This window comes from Hibiscus syriacus, unplaced genomic scaffold, assembly GCF_006381635.1.
Source record: "Hibiscus syriacus cultivar Baekdansim isolate YM2019G1 unplaced genomic scaffold, ASM638163v2 tig00110556_pilon, whole genome shotgun sequence".
Lineage (NCBI taxonomy): Eukaryota > Viridiplantae > Streptophyta > Magnoliopsida > Malvales > Malvaceae > Hibiscus > Hibiscus syriacus.
In genome coordinates, this window is record NW_024062779.1 from 5,557,093 (window position 1) to 5,569,811 (window position 12,719).

Consider the following 12,719-nt stretch of genomic DNA (forward strand, 5'->3'; position numbering starts at 1 on the left):
AATAGAAAACATATATAGGGACGGATGTCATCTAACAATCGACGATATAGATCAAAGTTTAAGAAGTTTAAACATTGTGGAGTGATTTTGTAACTTTTGATAGATTCTTTAAAAGCTAATCCAATAAAATGAACGAAGAGATTAAGTGAAGCTTATAATGAAATTAGAGGTTCAGTAGCAATCAGAAATGATTAGGTTTTATACTGAACATGTTTCGATTGTTACAACTGATTAATTAAATGACTCGTTAATATATTTTTAAAATCATAATGAAAATATATAATACTAATAATTATTTGTTAAACGACTCGTATGTGATTTAAGGACATAGTCACATGATTGTTACAACTAATTAATTGAGTGATTTGATTGTGATTTTTTTAAAATTCATAACCCCTTGAAAATTACAAATAGTTGATTGACGTATGAAATAATTTACCCTATAATATACAAATAGTTGAAAAAATATAATAGGATTCTTTTTTTCCAAAATTATTATAATTTAAAAAGTTACCTTATACCACGCAAGCGTGACCCAGTTGGTAAAGCAAGGATTCTTGGGATTATGAGCTGGTCTCATGTCCTAGGTTTGAACTGCACTGGCTGGGAATCCTAGAAAAAAGCGAGGGGACAGAGTGGTGGATTCTTTGAGTCACTCCGGATGTTACCTTGTAGGGTCGAGTTCTTTAGTCTGGCCTTGAGAGACCTACGTTATAAAAAAAAGAATAAGAAAAAAAAGTTACCTTACGTACGGAGTGCACTAAAACAAGGGAAACGGAAACGGAAAGAAAATAGAATTTTCCTTATTTGAATATCCCTTGAAACCTACAATTTCTATTTATTTCAGTTTGGGAAAGATAGAGAAAAGAAAGTGAGTTTAAAAAAATGAAATGTTTTTAACACTCTAAAATTCATATCAAGGATTTTATAAAATGTTAGGAACAATGTAAATTCGTGAGTGATACCCTATAAATATTTGAATGGCAAAGGTTTTTTGTATATTAATTGGGATCAAAGTGTAAATAGTAAAAGATAAAGTCTTTATGTCACAATTTTCCCTAAAACTTATAATTTATAATTTTTGAAATAACGAGTCATTTGATTTTAATGAGGTATTTCTCTACAAGTCCTTCGTTTGTGTACATTTCTACCTCTAAATAAGACAATCCTAAAAAGTGTGTTGTTCTTTAGTATTTGTTACCCTTGCACTAACAACACAAGCTTCCTTACGGGAATGCATGTATCCTATCTGAAACACGATTAGAACCAGAAACCTAGTTTACCTGCAGGCTTCAAAGTTAAGATCCAACGTTTCCTCGTTGTCGTCGATATCACCAAATGAATGTTATAAATCAAGTTTCAATCTAACATAAATCAAAGTGTGTGGAAAAAAAATAATAGCTCCTTCAAGCGAAACATGAATGTAGCAAAACATAGTTTGCGCCCTTTTTTGGTTGCATATATATCACTAACGACTAAGGGTGACAAGTTCGATTTGAATACGAAGAAACATCTCTCGTATAAAAACCGAGGATGGTTACAATCGTAACAGATGTTATAATAGTACAAGTTCACATACATGTCAAATTACAACTTGGCCCTCCTCTTTCCTTTCGGTTTCTTTTTTCTTTCCTTTCAGAACTTTGATCGTTCTATGAATAACGTATTCTTCCACTCAAAGAAATGAATAACTTACAGGTTTAATAGGCGATCTTTCATCTCTGAAGCAAAGTCGCCTCCAATACAGAAAATGAAAAAGGTGAAAAAAGGAACAAAAATAAGGCAAAGCGAACCTCATCTATCAACGGCATGTGCCACGGAGGGTGGCTGTGGTTGCTGAGTCTCAGTCTGGGATTGGAACTGATGAGCATGGGCCTCAGCTTGCGCCTGCACCTGCACCTGCTTTTGCTGCTCAACGAACCTGCTCATGCGCTCAAGCAATTGAGCAGCCTTCCGCTTGCCCCTATCCGTACCATTTTGTGCCAAGTCCAACAAAGGTCCCATCACTCCGAGTTCCTGGGCCGCCGCTAAATGTTGTTGGTCTCCGGAACAGAGGTGAACCAACACTGCAGCTGCATTCTCTCTATTCCTTGGTGATCCATTACCAATAACATCTACCAAAACTGGCACTGCCTCTGCTGCTCCTATGGCAGACTTACCTTCCGGATGGCTAGAGAGTATTGCAAGTATGGCCAACGCCTCGTCCACCATTCCACCTCCAGGTTCTGTCAACAAACGCATTAATGTTGGCACAACTCCAGCTCTCACTGCTTTCCCCTTGTTCCCTTGGTATATGCACAAATTGAAGAGAGCTGTCGCTGCATCCTTTTTGCCCCTTTGTGTGCCTTCGCTTAGCAGTGTCACTAGCGGAGGGATTGCTCCCGAGGCACCAATTGTTACCTTATTTTCATCCACTACAGAAAGGCTGAAGAGAGCAGCTGCTGCGTTCTCTCTAGCTTCCATGCTCCCCTTCTTAAGTACCTGAACTATACCGGGAACTGCTCCAAAGGATATGATACTTCCTTTGTTATCTTCACAGATGGAAAGGTTAAGAAGTGCTGTTACAGCATGTTCTTGGGTCCGTGAATCAGGTGTTGAAAGGAGTGTCACAAGGAGAGGTATGGCCCCAGCTTCAGCGATGGCCACACGATTATCTGCATTTCGTTTGGCAAGTAGACGGATTTCACCTGCAGCCATTCTTTGGTCTTCAGGACTGCATGATGCAAGCTTACAAAGGAGAATTTCAATCTTGGTATGCTCTGCAGCTGAGCATGCAGATGTGGTTTTATTAGGTCTAGAACTACTGGGTCTTTTGGGTGGTTCAATCCCATTTGCCTCACACCATTGAGCTATTAGACTACGCAGTACATAATTGGGCGTAAGGGTCCGGCTACTGAGGGTCTGTTGCGTCTTTGGACAAGTTCCATGACCTTGCTCCAGCCATTTCTCAATACAAGAACGTTCATAAGTCTACAGAAGAGAATAATGAAACCTGTTAAAAATATAGCACAAAGGTAATGGTAAACAAAACTTAGGGCTCTGCATATATGTGCAATTGCCCAACGTAGGTATTTTAAAACACAAGGTTCTTATAAAATCCTTCTAGTCATCATTGACCGTTGCAACTTCAAGTCCAGTTACACCAAGCAATTTAAATAGAGAACAAATATATGGCTAGGAGCCTTTCAAGAACTAGCCTTTGACCAAATAAATTAATGGCATGACAATTTAACACAATGCAATATCAAGCAAATCTGAGCATCTACACAGAAGTAAAACAGGGGGAGTCCCAGGCTGAAAATGATTAAAAATTTAAAAGAAAATAAAATATTGGTCTATCATGAGAAAGAAATCTAAAACAAATATACCTGTCCTGTTGAAACAATGACAGGATCCTTCATTAACTCCAAGGATATTGGACAGCGGAAATCATCTGGTATAACTGGAGTCTTGTGATTTCCATCAGTGGTCGCTTGACCACTACTACTAGGAGGAAGATTCTCGTACCTCGCAGAAGCATCCAAATTAGGATTTTGGTCTGTACAAAATCCTTGATTTTCTTTAATAAGTTAGACATCTTCTCAAAGGTTTCCCCGGGATCTCCACAACTGGCAGAAACCATCTCATGTAGAGCAATCGATTCTTGCGTAAGTTCAGCTATCCCCACCAATTGTAACTTTTCGGCCAATCTCCTTAGTACATTTGAATCTGCTGCCGCATCACTACTCTTATTGTAGAGTGATAATAGATCCTCATATAGTTCAACATCTGCAGCATCAACCCTTCCTTTAGCTCTCCTGAACTGAGCTAGAACAAGCTCCACCTAAACATGGAAATTTTCAACACATAAAGCCATTTTTTAATAAACAAAATGATGTCAGTAGTTTAGTATCCAAAAGTTGCTTCAGGGCTTTCAAACTCTAGTTAGATAGTGTTAAGAGCAGGAAAGTAGTAGTTTTGGTTGCTCTACTTGAGCATCTCCATGTTTATTTCCATCCATATCATCTTTGGTTTCTCAAATCATATGCAACTCCAATAAAACTCAATCATGATTAGAGAGATTGCTTGAGGAACTTTCTTCCATGTCTAAGATGGCTGGAATTCAAGTATGACAAAGCAAGAGGAAGAATCTACAGTGACCTTTTTTTTAAGAACGTTTCTACTGAAAGAGCTATACCTGTTCCTTAACTTCATCTGATATGTCAAGATTCTCATAGGAAATTCCACTCAAAGCTTGCTCCACCCGAGCTGTCACTTCATAAAACTTATGCATAATCTGATCTCTCTCTAAAACCTGTAAGAAGAATACAAAGAGTTTCTCAGTCAATAGCCAAATGCAGCGCAACATATTACCACTTTGGGCTAAAAATTGTCACTTAAAGCAGAACCAGAGTTTCAAACAATTAATTTTAGAAATAAATAATAGATCTAGCAAAATATAGCAATGTACAATAATACTGTTTCAAGCTAAGATTATAGAAATGTCTTCTGTGGTGGTCATAAGCTCATGGCTACCATCTATAATTATACAGGTAAGCAAATATTCTAATAATGATTGTTTTTGAGACACTAATTTCTTTAGTCGGCAAGAGCATCAATCTTAACCACAACCCAAAGTACACATAGTGTTGTTACAATTCGAGACCGGATAAACAAAGACAGAGACAGTAGCATTCAATATGGCATAAAGCTTGAAAATCTAAAGCAAAACCAATGACTATGACAACCCAATTAAGTATAATTGCTTGTTCCGGATAAAAAAAGAAGCTTAGGAGACATATACATCAGGGATGCCACTAACCACCACCTCCCTGTTCCCATCCCCTTCTATCTCTCCCTCCTCCATTACTCACTTTCAATTTTACAACCTCAAAAGAACCACCTCGAATGAGGTAGGTCATACTATGGATATGGAAACAAATCTCCACAATCAGAATGAAAGAATCAATCCCGTCCTGTGGCAAAACTTCCATAATTTTCACAGGTATCCAAGCATAGCATGTTGGAAATTACAGTTAGGATGATAACACCACTTAGGTTCAAAACCTTATTATAAGCATAATAATAAAGGCTGCGACGAGCATGTAAAACATTCCACAATGTATAAATGATAAATCATGGTTGGAACTAATGGAAACAAAAGAGGATCAAGAAAGTTAAATTAAATGAATGATTCAGATTTGACAACAATCCAGACACAAAAGGACAATCCTAAAATTTAATCAACAACGTTATGTCATTTTTAAGGTAAAATCTGTAGTAGGAGTAAGTATTCTGATTTAGCTTTGTATCAATCGATGACTATGACGCTTGAATATCTTTGAGATGAGAATTTGTCCGATATTTCAATCGCCAAAAGGAACTTTAAAAATAATAAATAGGATTGAGTGGTTTTTCCTTCATTTTTTTCATAGTAGCCGTAAATATCATATTAGAATTTCAACTTCCATTACCTTCAGTTAGAAAGGTAAATTTAATCGTAATATTTATCGACTGATTTTAGATAATGTTATGGTGAGAAATATTTTGATTATCTAGTATCTACACCCACTTGACAAACTAGTTTTCCACAATTTTTCTCAGCAGCCAAACAGATCCAAAAGAAATCGAAAAGCAATACTCACATACCAGGTAAATCTTGCTGCCTTCACTGCCGAATCTAAGCAATTCCTTCGCCGAAATCAAAGCTTCTTTCAACGAGACCAAAGCTTTAACAGTTTCTTCAGGGATTTGCTCTTTGCTCTCTCTAATCTCCTCGAACATTGGCGTCAACAGCTTCAGTCTCCTAGCGAGATTGCAAAACTCCTTCTTAACGGCACATCTGTAATCGCCGATGGGAGCAATTTGGTTCACCGCATCGATCAAGCTCTGCCCAAGCTCTCCTCTCTCTTCTTCCATTCTGAAATCTAGATCTTGCTTAAGCGCACGTTTTCAAACCTGAAGGCTCTGATTTGAATGCAAGATGAGGAAGTATTCGCCTCCATTGGAGAGAAGACTTTGACGGAATATAGAGGATAATTTTTGTGCGTACTATTTGGATCTTTTTCTTCAGCAGCTCGGCTCAGTTAGCTGAACCGGACCGGATTGAAAGAGGAAATCAAAGCGCTGATAGGGATTAAAATTAGAATTAGATGTCAGGTAGACTCGTATCGTGCGCTTTACTACCTACAAACTCCACGTGCCGTCTTCGGCTCGGTTTGGCTAGGGTTAAAACTGGGATTGTTGATTGTCGATTAAATTAGAGTAAAATACAAAAATGGTCACTAATGTTTTAGTAATTTTTCGTTTCTTCTACATATGTTTTAAAATTAACAAATTAATCACTAACATTTTCTATTTATAACAAACCTGTCACTTGGCCGTTAACCTCTATTACTGAGTAACAGAATACTAACCTGTCACGTTAGTCTTGCTTTTTGGCCTCATCATTGGTCATGCTCAAAACCCATCCATTCTTTCTCGGTCAACAAACCTCCCCTTCTCCTGAAAGTAAATCACGTCGTTGCAAATATATAGAAATCAATGGAACCGAAGAAACTAAGGGCGGAATTAGCTCCAGTATTCTAAGAATGAATAACTTGATCCTCAAACAGTGGCCGACTCTCACTGTCGCCATTGAAAAAAGTGCAACGGCCATGATTACCGCGGCAAAGCCAACGCCACTAGGCTGACTTCTTCTCTTTTTTCACTGCATCCAACGAGGAGTAGGCTTATACATATGATTTGGAAAATATTTTGGACAGAGCTTTCCTTAGTCTTTATACAATGGTTGAACATCGCAACATTAAATAGGTGGGCATGCAGTTAATGATTATGCATGACAAATGTTTGGAATGCGATCATCAGTCTGTTGGAAAGCCTAGGAGTGAGGACGACGAATGTCTGACTGGGTTTTAGTTTTATGCTAACAGAGGAAGAGAAAATAACGATATCGGAATCATTGTAACCGAAGAAACTAACAAAGAAATTAGCTCTGGTATTCCAAGAAGGAATAAGCTTGGTCCTATCTCGGTGGTCTGATCTCACGGCTGCCATTGAAAAAGAATGCGGCGGCAATGATTACCACAAGGAAGTCAACTCCATCTGCGTCGACATCTTCTCGTTTGAATATTAAGTAAGAAGACTCATGTTTGAAGCTGGAGATGTGGGCATTTTACGGGATTCTTGTTCAGAAATTATAAGAAGGCAATGACAAATATCTTGAACTAAGTACCAGAGGATGCATGATTTTACATGGTATAGATGCAACCGAAATGACGAACCACTGCTCGAAAAAATTAGGCAAAGGTTGCACCACTGGTCTGCTAGAAATCTTAGTTACGCTGGCAAACTTGAGCTAATTAGATTTGTATTGTTCAGTGTCAGTAACTTCTGGTGCAGACAACTTATCCTCCCAGCTTCAATCTTAAAATCAGTGGATCAACTTTGCTCAAGGTTCTTCTGGAAAGGAGCAGATAAATCGGCAGTCGGAGTTAGAGTAAGTTGGGATCACATTTGTCTTACAAAGTCTGAAGGAGGTTTAGGACTGAAAAATATTTACATTTGGAATAGAGCTTGCATTATAAGTCTCATAAGGAAGATTCTTGTAGGTGATGGATCGCTTTGGGTTGCATGGCTTAAAAATTATGTATTTAAGGAGCATAATTTATGGCAGTTTGATGCTGGAACCAATATTAGCTGGAGCATCAGCAGAATACTAAAAATGAGGACTATAGTTTATCCTCTTATCACTACTGGTTCTCTGCAAACAAAGGAAATCTTGGATAAAATTCGGATGCAAGGGTAGAAAGTTCATTGGCATAGACTCATATGGTATCCTATGCATTTACCAAAGCATAGTTTGATTGCTTGGATGGCCATTTTGAATAGGTTACCTACCAGTGATCGTTTACAAAAAATGGAAATAAGCACTGATGGGATCTGTGTTAACTACAGAAACTACCAAGAAAAAAGGGACCACCTATTTTCCCAATGTTCCTTGGTTGTTGAACTCTGGAAATCAATCTTAAACCTGAATGGGATGAATTATACTGCTCTAAATTGGGAAGAAATGTCTCTCGGACAAGCTCAACTTGGAAAGAGAAGTCCCTTATCACCACTATCTTGAAAATTTCGTGGAATGCTTTTATTTACTCCTTGTGGCAAGAACGAAATCGCAGAATGTTTCAGGGTCGATTCTGAACTGTCGACATTATGCTCAAAGAAATCATTGAAGCTGTTAGTATCAGGCTTAGCAGTAAATCTATTAACAGACTCGATAGTACTAACTTTTACCTTTGTAATGATTGGGGTATAGTCTAACCAATCATTGGTTATTTTGTAATTAGGTTGTTTTGTTTCTTTTATTGATTGGTTGATTGGTTGTAGCATAACATTGCTATTTTGGGTAATAAAAATCAGAATTATCCACACAAAAAATGACGAACCATTGCTACCTTGGATCCATTAAATTCTATCGAATCATTTATAACTTCCCTCACGCTGGTTTTTGTGCAGACGAACAAGGCGAATCCCATAAACGGTAAGACAAAAATATTCACTTTTGCACAAACTCGTATATAAAAAATCAAATGGTTTCTTTCTAGATTGGAATTTACGAGCGCTGACGGCCGCTGTGAGGTTTAAGGCTTATACAAGAGGTGTGGATGGCTGCCATTCAATTTGATGTTGAAAATTGTGTGAATGCACTGAATTCCACCGAAAGTTGCAACTTGATTTTGTTGAAAATGTGGTAATGGGAAAATTGCTCATTTAGTCCCTAAACTTTAGGATATTTATAAGATTAATCCTTAAGCTTCAACTATAAATACCCTAACCCATTTAGCTTCAAAATCATCCCAAATTATTCTAGTTTTCTCCCAATACTAGAGAATTAAGAGAGTTTTCTTGAGAGTTGTTTTCTCCTTTTTATCAAGAGAGAATTGTTATTGTTTTCTCCTTGTTAGATCGATAGAAGTTGTAATTCCTATTTTCTCATAGTGAATTTTTTTACCGTTTCCCGTGGTTTTTACCCTATATTATTTAGGGGTTTTTTACGTAAAATTTGTGTTTTATTTATCTTCATTTTTATTTTCTCAAATTATCAGTTGCGATTTTGCTCTATCCAATAGTCGTATTCCGCAACAGTTGGTATCAAGAGCCAGGTTAGAGTGTGTAATTTCTACTTATTGTTTTTCCCCTTCAAAAACAATATTTTTTTCGATTATTTCTCTCGTTTTTCTTGCATTGATTTTGATTACTTACAACATTTCTTTGTCCCAACAACAACTACAAATTCTGAACTCCACTTCTTATGCTATTACCATATTTGATAACATTGAAGTTCTTTTATTTGTAAAATATATTGTTTTTTTATAAGTAAGATTTTATTATCCAAATAAGAGTTCATTACAAAACATCCCAATCAAGGATCAAAGACATACTATATACAACAAAAAATGGTTAGCCTATACTCCAATTGTTACAAAGAAGCATATTAACATTGTCAAGTCTATTGAGATCTCTATTCCTAAGTTGAGCACCAACTATCTCTTTAATAGAACCAAGCAAGTCTTCAACAGTTCGAATCTTTCCTTGGAATATGCGCCTATTCCTTTCCTCCCAAACATTGTAAATGAATGCACACCAAGCAATCTTCATGATGGAAGTAAGGAGAGATTTTCCTTTCCACTTTGAAGAAGCCCAAGCAAGCTTGTTTTCCCATGACATATGAGGTATGGACAAATGAGACAGATTTAAAATGTCATTTCAAATAGAAGTAGCCATAGCACAGTCAGTAAATAAATGATTTCTTGTTTCAAGGGCATCATTGCAAATGATACAAAAACCAACGGTGGTGATTCCTATTCGTAAAAGTCCCTCCCTAGTAGGGAGTCGATCAAGAATTGCTAACCAAGTAATAATGCTGAATTTAGGGATGTGAAGGGGGGAAAACAACATAAATCTATCTTTCAAACAAATATATTGTTTTGAACTTATTTTATTTGTAAAAAATATTGTTTTTTATTTTCACTATGCATGATAAGCAGATAAAATTAGAATCATAATACAGATAATAATAATAATAAAATTGTAGAGGACATAATAAAAATTAAATTATAGCATGAAGAATAATAATTATTAACCCTAAGAAAGGGACATTACAAATCTGTACACCAAACGATAACGCGTACAAATATACTGTATTATTGCAATAGGCAATGAGAGATGGATGAGGATCGCATTTATATATTTATGTCGTGAAAGTTTGTTTAGCCTAATTTGTAGAGTTGGCTTACTATATCTTTCATATTCTATTAATTACTAAACCATTTGTTTCACAACACTTGAACTAACGAACAAGATTAGCTGATCGGATAAGAACGTTTCTACTTTTTAGTTTAGAGTTCATGGGTTATCAAACATTACCCCGATAATTTTGATTACTTGTTTATAATTCCGATCTTTGCCATTTATAATTATGTAAATTTAAAACAACCTTTTAGGGTATGTGGCTCAATTAGCTAGGAATTTTGTTTGTTTAAATTTGATGAAAAATAACTAATTAAACTCGGTCAATATTAATGGTTTATATTTGTTAAAGGTTTGTTGTCTCAATCAAATCATTAATTTTCTTTATCATTTTTTAATTAAAAAACAAACATAAAAGAAACTGAAAACGAATTTTTCACTAAATAATAAAGCTTGAAAAGATTATTAAGCTGGTAATTCAATAATTGGCAAGATCTCTTACACGTGGTAACCCCTCGCCCTTACAAGTGTCTCGATTCCACTGGATGTCCAGTTCGGCTCAGCTCTCTCCGGCTCTTACCAGTAACAACCGAGCCGCTCATGGGGGATAAGGCGATGTCCCTTTCGTAAGTGGATCCCACCGGACAGGAGAACGGAAACCGCGGCACATGGTCTATGTGGAGGCAATGATGTGGTCCGACGTGGCACGATCAGATTCCGAAGCCGGATAATAAAAGATTGAAACTATCTGTCCGTCTCTTGCATAATTTAATTTTTTATCATAAATTTAATAATTATTTATTAATATAATTAATATTTATTTTATCATTCCTTTAAATTAAATATGATAAAGTTTTATAAAAATTAATTAATTTATAACATTAAAATTTACACTTTTAATTTTATTAAAACTTTAATGACTTACTCTATTAAGTCAACTCGTGATTAATTAAAATAATTAATACATTAATTTTACAGATGTATATAAATAATTCATTCATTCATTTTATAGATATGTAGAAATGATTAATATTTCAAATTATAATAAATTAAATCTCAACCAGATAATAAATCAAATTAGGGATCATTACCCATCGTAAGACACGTTAAATCCAAGTACCCACCGGCCATTTGAGCGTGGGTGGCACTGGAAGATGGGGCCTAGGATAGTGACGGAGGTGCACGTGAAACGCCGCAAGTACAGCTCAGATATGTTGTACACGTGAAATATATTTTTTTATCCAAGCTCAATGATCAAATCTCATTATTTAAAAAGTATATTAACAATTAAGTAATTAGCTTTTTATTTACCAATAAATAATAATTCAGATGTACCGAAAATAATAATAATTCAGAGATGTACCGAATTTAACCGAAAGAAAACAGAAGTTTCTTTGTATTTTATCGGTACCAAGCCCTAGTGGAAATATTTGAAACAAAGAATCGTCGTAATTATCATAATAAGTGTTTTTATTAGAGAAAAAATATAAAATCTATATATAAACTTTATTTTAATATAATTTTGATTTATTGTCAAAAAATATGATTTTGATTTAGTATACTTAACTGATTATATGCTTAACTGATTTTGATTTATTTTCAGTGTAAATTTGTCATATTCATTTGAAATCATCAATTAATATGATCAAGGGAAGATTGAAGCTTTGAGATGAAATAAATGAGGCACTTTGTTTAATGAAAAAAATATTATTTTGTAGATAAACTCGAATAACTCGACTCAAATTTTTTTTAACTCGATTCGATCGAACGCTCATCCCTATGCCTAGCCACTATTATGTTGGGTTGTTCAGTTAGAATTCAGGCCTTAGATAATTAGGCACTGAATGATTATCAATGTTAAAGGTTTTCAGGGCATAAGCCCAATTTTGCATCTTATGTCTGATTATCTATGTTAAAGGTTTTCAAGGCATAAGCCCAATTTTGCATCTTATGTCCAATTATCTATGTTAAAGGTTTCGACACCGAGTTATGAATATGAAAACTACATTAATTAATAGATTAAAAATCAATTATTTTATATTTATTTAATAAATTAAATGATGAAAATTATCGTAAAACTTTAAAGTTAATTATATTTAAATTAATTTATGATGATGTCTTATTATTTACTTCACTAAAAAATATTAAATTATATATATTTAGTATATACATACATGAAATTAAACCATAACATTCGAATACTTTTTTACACAAAAATGATTTTTTTAGTAGCAATGTTTGATTTTATTAATTTTGAGCCAGGTTTGCGTCTTGAAGCTTCTGCTTCATCCCTGTCATCATGCATAAGAGATGATGAAAACAACATGGATTTTTGGATCTTCCTAGATAAAACATCATGGACGAACTGTTATTTTCAAAGCAAAGTTGCTGTTATACTATTATATGACATCTGTACTGCAAAACATAACAGAGGAATACGACAGAAGCCAAAACATGATTATGTTAACTTAGGGTTTAGTATACTCACC

At 35.2% G+C, this 12,719-nt stretch overlaps 1 pseudogene; it reads right to left on the reverse strand.

Moving 5' to 3' along the window:
- Positions 1–1,492: 1,492 nt before the first annotated feature.
- On the reverse strand, positions 1,493–5,943 carry LOC120131756 (annotated as a pseudogene).
- Between the last annotated feature and the right edge of the window lie 6,776 nt (positions 5,944–12,719).